We start from the raw sequence: 11,102 nt of genomic DNA, 5'->3' as shown, positions 1-11,102 counted from the left end.
CACTGTGTCATTTGTGTATGGTTTTTATACTGTATTTGTCTTTTATTTTCCGTTGTGCACTGTTATGCTCTAACATATTCTTTTGACTCTGTTTCCTCAATATCTTCTCTTCTGCCTTCAAACTTGCTTGATAGGCATCCTCAACAGTTTTCAGACTTAACAAGCTAATCTCATCTTGTATGTCATACCTTAAGCCATTGATATATCTAGCTACCTTTTCCACATCATCCTCTACATGCCCTACTCTAATATTCAATCTATAAAATTCTTCTGTATATTCTTTAACAGACATTCCTTTTTGCCTTAAATTTTGCAATTGCTTAAAAAGATTCAAATGATAGTCTTTAGGCAAAAACTTGGCTTTCATTTTACTTACCATTTTGTCCCATAGCTTGATCTTGGACTTCCCTTTCCTCGTTCTTGATGTCTGTAACTCGTCCCACCAGATAGTTGCATGACCCTTCAATCTGGTAACTGCAAACTTCACCCTCTTCCCCTCATCAACCTCTTCATAGTCAAAGTACTGGTCTAAGGATCTGATCCAATCCATTAGCTCTTCTGCGTTCAGACTCCCTTCATACATAGGGATTTCCGCCTTAGGTTTTCCCCCTACTTTCGCCAACATCTTGATGACTTTGGCAGTTTCATTGTCTTCTTCTACTACCTCCTCTGCTGGAGATTCTTCTGAATAACTTTCATCTCCTTCATCAAGTACTCTTCTCTGGGCAGTCTCAATTGTCTCCATTCTCGTACGTAGACTCTATACCTCTTCTAGTAGAATTGTATTTGGTTTAGGTCTTCCTCGACCAATGCCTCTCCTTGGCGGCATTTTCGCTGCAAACAACCCTTCCTTCGGCTCCGATACCACAAATGACGCAGTGTGGAAGTGAAACTCACAAAAACCCGAAAATCACCCACAGATCCCCTTTTTACTCTAACCAAACTGTTTCACTTTTAAACTAAAATACATTGGAAAACCACGCAAAACATTGATTTTTACCTTTTTGTATCGGCGCGCTTATCGTACGCCAAAAGTCAACACATCAACCCTCGGTGACCATTGATCTGGATCTGTGAGATCCGACGGTCATCGGAGATTTCGGATAGAATAGTAGATCGGGAGTTAACCGCCCGATAAAGCGGTTTTATTCCCCTCCACCTTTGCTACGAGTCGAAGGTTGAATGGAATTGGGTGCCGATCCTTCCAAACAACTTACCACCTTTGATATGCCCGAAATACCATCCATTGTAGTGAAACTGCTTCCGCAATCCAATGGTCACAATAGATCGTGATCTAATGGCCATGATCTAATCGGCCAATCGCAAATCGCAATGCCACTGTCTAAACTTCCTCCACTTCAAAGCACCGATGCGATAGTGCTTGTAGACCCGATAGACTATCAACCCTTTTCTATAACATTTCGGATCTAGTATTATCGCGATGTCGAAAATTGGTGATTCAACAAGTTAGTTCCTCCCACTTAAGCAATGCGATTGGGTTCCATGGACCCGATAGCATTAAAAACCTCTGTCCATAAAATTTGAAGTCTAGATTCTAAATTAGAATGTGTTTTGCATTGATTTTTAGTGTAAATTGAGTTTTCCGCTTGCGGAACCAAAACGATAAAATAAACTTGATGATTACGCTTTTAACTCAGTATTATCTATTGTAAAGCGGGAAAATAGAGCAAGCATCAATATCATCCAAATACAGATAAAACAAGCATTTGAGGATCTCCACGGGCTGCATATATATAATTATACGCACAACATCAATTCATTCATAATAAAAGGGTTGCAGAGTCTCGACCTTGGGCTTGATTTACACAAATAAAGACCGTTGTCTCAAAATACAATCCACACACGATTTTGCTCTCGCTCTACTAAATCCACTCCTCAATCCTCTCTCTGTTTCATTACATTTTTCCTCCTTTTTATAAGTCGGATACCACTCTAACTGTATCTAACAAATCAATCCCTATTTTTAATAAATCTAACAACAAATCTTCTAATTCCTAGCTCTATCTCACACCTATGCTAACAACTCATCTTTGAGCCTAAATAAGACAATTCCTAACTTATTACAATAATGAAATACAACTCATTTCTTGAGAGATCAAACCCTCTCACTAAAACTGATTTTATATTCTTCTTTGACAGGTTCAACATAATGGGTGGAAATATTGCATATACAGTGTTGGGTAGAAATAGTACCATGTAGATGTTGGATATGCCGTGCTATGTACATATTGTACTATGCGCATGATGTATATGCCGCGTTGTGTGCATATGATGCTCTGTGCATGTTGGATATGCAGTGTTGTGTACAGATGATGTTATGTACATGTTGGATATGCAATGATATGTACATGTGGTGTTGTGTGCATGTTGTACATGTGGTGCTATGTGCGCATGGTGTTGTGTGTTGTGTGCATGTGGTGTTGTGTACATCTTCTACAAGTGGCGTTATGTGCAAGTGGTGTTGTGTACATGTCGTGCATGTGATTTTGTGTGCATGTGGTGTCATGTACATGTCGTGCATGTGATTTTGTGTGCATGTGGTGTCATGTACATGTCGTGCATGTGGTACTGTGTACATGTGGTATTGTGTACACATTGTACAGGTGGTGCAATGTACATGTGGCGTTGTGTACACATTTTGTAGGTGGTGCCATGTACATGTGATGTTATGCACACATTGTGTGGGTGGTTGCAGTGTACAAGTGGTACTATGTACATGTGGTACATATGGTACTGGCGTAGATGCATGTATTGCATGGTGTTGTGTGACGTGTGTAGTTGTATGTGTGTGACGCACATTATGTGTATGTGAACATGGTTGAGGAGATGACACTGGGTGTTTTTCCGGTGTGGCAACCGATTCAGAGTGTGTATAGAATAAAGACAAAGGTAGAAGCTAAGGATTGATGAAAGGATAAGTATCAGCATTTTATTTCATTTTTATTATGCATGTGATTTATGACTATGGTATATGATGATTATATGTGATCTATGATTCTGGTTTATGATGGTTACATGTGATTTATGATGTTGATCTATGATGGTTGTGTTTTGAGCTAACCAGATGTGATATGTTTATACATGATGTTTTGATCAAACAATTAGTTTGACTTGTTGTGACAGGAAGCGAATAGGATTACAAGTGTACCTTATTGACAAACTACCAATGAGGTATGATTTGAGGTTATTTCAATTTATTTGAATCTAATGGAAATTATGTGCTTGGAACAGGAATGCATGAACATGCCCGGTTGGGTGGTTGAAATCGACTACAAGAATTGGAAGCAACAACAAAAGAAATTGGAACATGCAGCAGTATGTTGGTAGAGTACTTCAGGAGCAAGGCCATTGTGGGACATTGGTACCCAATAGTGTCCATTGATTTCCATGAGCATGCTATGACCAATATGGAAGCCTTGCCAAGGGATGGATTGCCTGGGATAGGGGATGTCGAGAAACTTGGAAGGTGAGTGACTACACGGAAGGGGGTGACCGTATTTCCCGAGGCACTATCTAGCATAGAAGGGAAGCTCACAGATATATTGGTTTTGGTCATTAGCATTGCCAGATGGAATCAGATGCACATTGGGAGTGCGCCCTGGAACAATGAGTCAGTAATTGTTCACTGAGGGGACAAGTGGCACATGATTATAGCGTTGGACATTAGATGTAGCTCTGACTGTGACAATGGATTCTAGACTTACTGGGAAGGAGGTGAATCATGGTATTACTTTGAGGGTGGAGGCGTGATTCTATGGATTCCCTTGTTGATTGATACGGGCATCGTATCATTTTATTTTCTGGTTTAGCAAATGTACATATGTGTATATGTGGTTATTGTAAATATCGTAATGAATTGTGTTATAAAGCTCCAGTATGTGGTATGGTTGTTATCTGGTCATGTTGTCATGATGTTTTTCTTTTGAGCAAGTCATTCATTGTAAATATTACAATGAGCTAAGTTATAAAGCTCCATGGGTAGTATGTTTGCTTTTCAACGGTTTTGTTGAGGTCTTGGTGTGGTTTAACACTGAGGACAATGTTCCCCAAGGGGGAGGGTTTTGTAACAACCCTAGTGAAAATTCTATGTAATAATGTAAATAAAGGCAAAAATAAGACCATGGGTAAGGGACATGTATTCCAAGTTGAATGTTGGGCAAAGATATCCTAGTGGTCATCACTGGATGTGTGTTTTGGCTAAGGAAAATTGGCAAAGGCACTAAAAGTTAAAAGGGCATTTTTGGCACATTTATTTATGAAAATAAAGGAAATTAGGAGAAAAGTAAAGTGAAAGGTCACAGGTTGCATGTGAGGAGGAAAATGAAGGAAAATAATAGGAAATGAAGAAATTAGAGGCCTCATTAATAAAGGTATTCTAAGGATCAGTTGGCAAGCTCTTAGTCAGTGTAAGCTCTTGGCTCAAGCTTAGTTAGTGTAAGCTAGTGGTTTGTTCAAGTTTGGAGCTCTATCATTATTCTCTCTCTCTCTCTCACTCTTGGTCACTTGGAGTTTTCTTGGAGCAATCTAGCTTTGGATCAAGGAAGGAAAAGCAACCAAAGGGAAAGGAAGGAAAGCAAGGATCAAGGAAGGATCAAGCAGCTTCAACAGTAATACTTACAAGTAACCTTTTGCATGTGTGATTTCCTCGCTGGTTTGGACATGCATGGCTTTTCATGTTGGTGTATGGATCTCTTTCTGTCGGTGGCATGGTTTTGTCAGGTTAAGACAATGGTTTTCAACCTAGCCTTGCCTTTTTCCGGATTCCATGGTGTTGGGACGTTTATTTTGGTTTTGAGCTTTGGTTTGTCAGATGGATTTCAGAATCCAGGGTGGAGGTAGTCTCAAGTTTCCAAAGGGCCTAGGAATCCCTTGACCATTTTTGACGAGATACACGGTAAAGCCTAAGGGAGGAGTCTCGATTTAGGGCCTAGTTATCCAGGTTTGGATTGCGGTAAATCCTAAGAGACTGGTCTCAGATTAGGGCCTAGTGATCCGAGATTGGATTGTGGTAAAACCTCAGAGTTAAGGAGATGAAACATTCCTCAAGGATAGTGATGGATTTCGAATGGCATTCCAAGTTCGGTTTAGTTGTGATCGGAGCACCAGTTTTGGTGTGATCATGATTTGATGAGGGTGGAGGTGGTTTAACCTCTGGATTCCCTTGGATGTTTTTGGATTGGTTGTTCTATGAGATCCCACATTCGTGTTTGGAATATGGCACGAGGGTGAATGGTTGAAAAAAATAATTGGTTCAGCCATGTCTATGGTCGAGTGGTACGTGGAAGTCATGAACCTGGTCGGATTTGCCTATGATTAATAAAAGCTAAGTTCTCTTACTTTTTCATTGGTTTATATGTGGATTTAATGGTTGTCGTGTCTCTAATATTTATATGGTTTTATGCTGGTTATAAGCATGGTTAAATAACTCGTTCATGTCATGGTTATTTCATGTATTTACTTGTAATTGTTAAATGGATGGATGCAAGACCTAATTGATGATATACTAGTTCAATGGAGAATGAGGTGATCCTTCTCGTTATGTTTCATAAGTTGTTTTAGTCATTTAGGCTTTGTATTGTATCCTAGACCTGTAGGTTGCATTGATGCCAAGTGTTTGACAAGATGTCAGTCCCAGCTAGGGATGCTCAGGCTTAGTCTGAAGGTTGATTTTTTATTTGTTTATATTGTCATCATGTCTTTGATGGATTTTGAAGGTTCTAAGAAGTTTTGGGCTGAGGTCGGGATTCTAAGATAGAAAAGTGGCTCAAATCTTGGGGACACTGGCACAAGTCTGCTGGAAAAGTCCAAGGACGCTGGCACACGGGCTTGTGAGAGCGACTTTGGCTTTTGGTCATTGTCTTGCCTATAGCATGAGAGAGACTAGGGGTTAAAAGGATTATAACATCAATGGGACTTAGGGAAAGGATGTCTGAGTGGCTGACATGTCTCCTGAGGTGTGTTATTGCTGATGTGGATGGGTTGTTTGATATGTTCCATCGATTCCACTTCCTTAAGGTCACCAAGGAGGTTGAATCCCTTATAGTGACCTCTCTCGTCACATGTTTACCCCGCCTAGTCGGTTGCTTGGGTAGACCTGGGAGGAGGGGGTGTTACACACACCTAAAGGATAAGGTTTAGGATGAGGAATGGTTTCTAAATTCAACTTTTTGACAATGTCTTATGAGATAAGATTTGCTTGTGAACTACTATCAAACAATGTGTCTATCTTGGTATGTTTTGAAATGACTCTAATTCGGAAAAGCTATATTCTTGTTTTTTCATATTGAGTATCATTAAGACAATTTGAAGAACTAGTACTCCCAATGTCCTCGCCTTTCAAACCCATGGTTGTGATCTTTGTTTCATATTCAGAAATAAAACCTAAATCTTGTTGTGTAGTTGCAACAATCTTTTCTTTCTCCTTGTTATTAAACTTTTTGGGTCTCATTTCAGGATGAAGTTTCCAATAGTGGTCTTCATCATGGCCTTCTTTAGAACAATGTTTACATGTGATCTTTTCTCCTTCTTTCTTAACTACAACATTCTTTTTATCTTTTCCTTTAAATTTCCCTTTTCCTTTTTCTCCATACTTGAATGACTTCTCACTAGTTTCTTTAGAAACATTTTTCCCTCTTGCCTCTAAATGAGTTGCCTGTACACAAACTTCATCTAGTTTTGTAGGGTTAAACATGAGAATGGTATGTCTCAAGTAACTATGCAATCCTCCAATGTATTTGAGCAAAGTATCTTGAGAGGACAAATCTATACCCAAAATCAAAGCTCTTTTCCTAAATTCTTGAGTATAAGATTGCACATTTTTCCCCTTATCTTGCCTAAAGTTTTTCCAATCCATGATAGCTTTCTGCATATATGCTAATGGATAAAATTGCCTTCATATTGCAACAATAAAATCATTCCAAGAGGATAAAACCTTACCATGTTTCTTCATGTCCTCTTCAGTTTTGGCTTCCAACCAAAGTAGTGATGCACCTTCCAATATAAGAGAAGCAAGATGAATCTTGGTTTAATCATCCTTGATTCTTTGTATCTTGCAATACACTTCAATATGACGAATCCAATTATCTAATTTCTTAGCATCTACCTCCCCATTGTACATAGGAAATTCAAACTTCATATCAAACTTTAGCAAAGGAGTTTTACCATGTCCTTTTGGAGAATTTGGAGGTGTTTGTTTTTTTGAAAGGGTAGAAGAAGTAGAAGATGAGGATGAGGATGATGGAGGTGAAGGTGGTGGTTTGTCACCATTCCCTTGTGGAGGCTTGTCTCCTTTTCCTCCATCTTATTTTGGAGGTTTTCAGCTATCTCCATACAATCTTGCATTTCTCTCTTCATAAATAACCTTTACCATTTTAGACATCTCAAAGAATGCTTTTCTGAAAGTTCTTTCATCTTCAAACATCTCTTTGGGACCTTCTTCATGTGTCATAACTATTGAAGCTTGAGGTGTGTTTGTTCTCCTTGAAAAAATTTGAGATATTGCCTCCACAAGTTCTCCTTCTCCTTTTTCGAGCTTCAACCTTGTAAGCATCAGAAAAAATACTTGCAAACAAATCAAACCTTCACAATAACCTGTTTTTTTGATACCAAAATGATCTGTAATTGTAAACTTGAAGATTTTTAACAATTTTCAAGTGAAAATTATACGTGTTTTAGGTAGAGGATCAATTTAATAAACACATAAAACAAGTGAATTTAACCGTAATTTATAGCCAAACAAAGAAAATAAGCATATCTGAAACACATAACACAAAACATGATAAAGGAGTTCACCCCTCTCCTAGGCTACATCTCCTGGTTCAGCTTCTAATGCAGGGCCTCTTTCATGAAATGCTCAAAAGTGTGTTTCCATGGCTTTACGATGCTCAAACAACAAAACCAATGTCTCTAATAGATCCAACACTGTCAAAAACCCCCATAAAGGTTTTTTCTGCACCTCATTTGGCCAAAAACTAAGAAAGTTATGCATGTTACAAGTTTTTTTCAAATTTTATTGCTAGTCCTCCTACAATTCAACCCAAATTTGGCCTATAATTTCGCTAGACGGGCGAAATTATAGGATCGTTAATTCGGTCATTAAGCCCCCAATTCCAAAAAAATTAGGGTCACATGGGGGCCATGTGCCTAGGAGTTAGGCAAACTACCCACCCTATCGGTCGGGCCCCCAACGACTAGGTTGTGGTCACCACAAGCCCATAGGATCGTGCCTAGTGTTGGCTTCTCTGTGCTAAGGGTTGATTTAACGGGCGTGTTTCATTTAAGGTTGGCAGTGCAGTCGTATGCTGCTGCATATGGCCCGGGGCTGGTCCCCCCTTTAACCCTACGCTCTCGGTTCTATGGTTTTCATATGCCTTAGGGCTAACCCCCTCCTCTTTTCTGCCTTCGGTCATAATGTTGGGCTCTTACTGTTGAATGTGGGATGTTCTGGCCAGGGGCTAGGGCTTAGCCCAACCCTCTCCCCCACATATGTGCCATATAAAACTTTAAATAATGGTTCGTGCCCATAGGTTAACAAGCAATACTTATGGTGCGATAGTGGAGGCTTGTTGTTGTGTGCTGCCAGGTTGCGAGTTCGACCTTCATGGTTGCTTGACCTCCAAACAAATTTTTAAACCAACCTTCAAAGGCCACATGGAAACTCGCGGTTGCCCCTCGTGGCCCTCCACTATTGGCTCCCTTCACCGAGTCAACAACAATATAATAAAAAAATCAAGCCTTTTAGAAATTAGAAAAAAAATTGAACATTATAAATTTGATTTTTTTAAACCAATCTGGTGAGGCCATGTGGCAGCGAGCCATTGGCCCAAATTGTCCAGTCACCTGTCCTTTTTGCCAAAATTTACGTGTTTAGCAGGTCGATCAAAACATGATATAGGGAGCATACAATATTGGTTTTCAGTGAAATGAATTGTGTTAGATTGAAATCGTCGAGATCTATCCAGTCGTTTAGGTTTCAAGATTTGTCGCACATTTTTAATTTTGAGCACTAAATTGATCCCCTGGATCATTGCAACAAAGGGGAAATAATGAAGACACCAGGGACCTTACAACCCTAGTCGCTACCTTCTTATATATGGATGAATGTTTCCATCGACTTCATTACAGGTCTCCCTACATCATGAAACAAGTCAATTATCATGGTGGTAGTTGATCGCCTCTCCAAATATGCCCTTTTGTGCCCTGTTGCACCCATTTAGTCGAACCTTGGTGGCTCAATTCTTCATGGTTCAAACCTTCAAATTACATGGCATGCCTACTTCTATTGTGTCTAATCGAGATCCCACCTTCACTAGCAATTTTGGCAGGAGATATTCAAGCTACATGGCACGCAACTCCAAATGACTAAAACATATCACCCTGAGATGGGTGGTCAAACTGAAGCAACAAACAAATGTTTGGAGACCTACCTGATTGATTTACTTCAAAAAATCAACATCAATGGGTGCAATGGTCACCTTTAGCAGAATGGTGGTATAATATTAATTATCATGAAGCAACCAAGATGACACCGTATGAGGTGGTGTATGGCCAACTCCCACCTTCGCCAAGTTCTTATCTATCATAATCTTCCAAAGTACAAGAAATTGACCAGTTGCTTCAGAACCATGTTGTTATTCTCACCCTTCTGAAGGATAATATCCATCAAGCTCAAAATTGGATGAAGCTACAGACTGACCAACATCGCTCTGAAAGGTATTTTCAAGTGGGTGACCAAGTGTTTCTTCGACTCCAACCTTATAAGCAGATGTCTCCCAAAGAAAAGGGCTTCCAAAAATTAGCTCCAAAATTTTATGGGCCTTATTCGGTGATTCAATGTATTGGCTCAATCACCTACAAATTGGCCTTTCCAACCACTTCAAAAATCCACCTAGTATTCCATGTCTCTTGCCTCAAGAAAGTAGTGGGACACAATTACAAGGTTCAAACCAAACTGCCTGAATTGGATGAGGAAGGTTCTCTTTGGCTCCGACTAAAACTGGTGTTCGATTCATAGGATAGGAATATTTGCGGCTGCACTATCAAGGAAGTCCTTATTTACTGGAAATAAGCCTTACGAGAAGATGTGACATGGGAACTAGAAACTATTATCCAGAAATTTCCGCAACTTCGGCCTTGAGGACAAGGTTGCTTCTTGATGGTGAGGGCATGTTAGGGTACAACCCTAACCCCTTTATTAATGTAATAGGCCCAAGGGGCCTCGTAAGAGTCATGATTAGTTAGTTTAGTAAATAAAGCTTGTAAGCAGTTAACTGCATTAATGATGATTGTAAGTGGTTGACCCACATTATAAAAAAAGGGACCACAATTAGTTAGTTTAGTTAAGGATGATGAATAAATGAGCCATATATAATAAATAAAGTGGTTAACCCGCATTATGCAAGGGACCACGAGTAGTTATGGTTTTGGATCTCATGAAACTATATATAGTCCAAGATAACAAGGGAAGTCTCATCGAGTATTGTTGTAATTGAGCTCTACTCTGCTGGAGGTTGCCCCCTCGAAGAGGCAAGTGAACATTATTTTCTACTACTCATAATAAAATATTTCCATCTTGTCTCATTTATGGCATTATTTATCTGGTATCTTTTAGAATTCAGATGTTATCTGCAGGATAAGACCATTACATAAATGTTGTATACCAATGTCATAAACATCATCAACTTATTCTTGTAGCCCTAAAATATCAAATCACTTACAATAGAAAATTTTCACTTGTAAGAGGACAGTGGATCGTATATTTAAAATTCATAACAACTCGAATAAACATTAACTCATGTGCATGTTTATTATCTAACATTCAACTATTTTGATGGAAGAGGGGGTGACATGATCTCTATAATAGACACTATGTTCTCAATGTACCTTCTCTTAGGAAAGTAAAGGAATCAATCCAAGAACTTGGGATTACAATTTGATCTTATAACAGAGCCATTCATACTTCCATCATAAGTCCAAATATGTTAAAGTCTATATACGTTAATGGTGACTTAAGCTTAAGAATTCAAAATACTATGCTAATAAACAAAATTTTGTCTTCTGAAATTTTAAGTATAAGATCTCTT

The sequence above is a fragment of the Pinus tabuliformis genome, chromosome X (assembly GCF_031772625.1).
Source record: "Pinus tabuliformis cultivar Carrire ecotype Pingquan chromosome X, CPIR1, whole genome shotgun sequence".
Classification (NCBI taxonomy): Eukaryota; Viridiplantae; Streptophyta; class Pinopsida; order Pinales; family Pinaceae; genus Pinus; species Pinus tabuliformis.
This window is presented reverse-complemented; position numbering follows the sequence as displayed.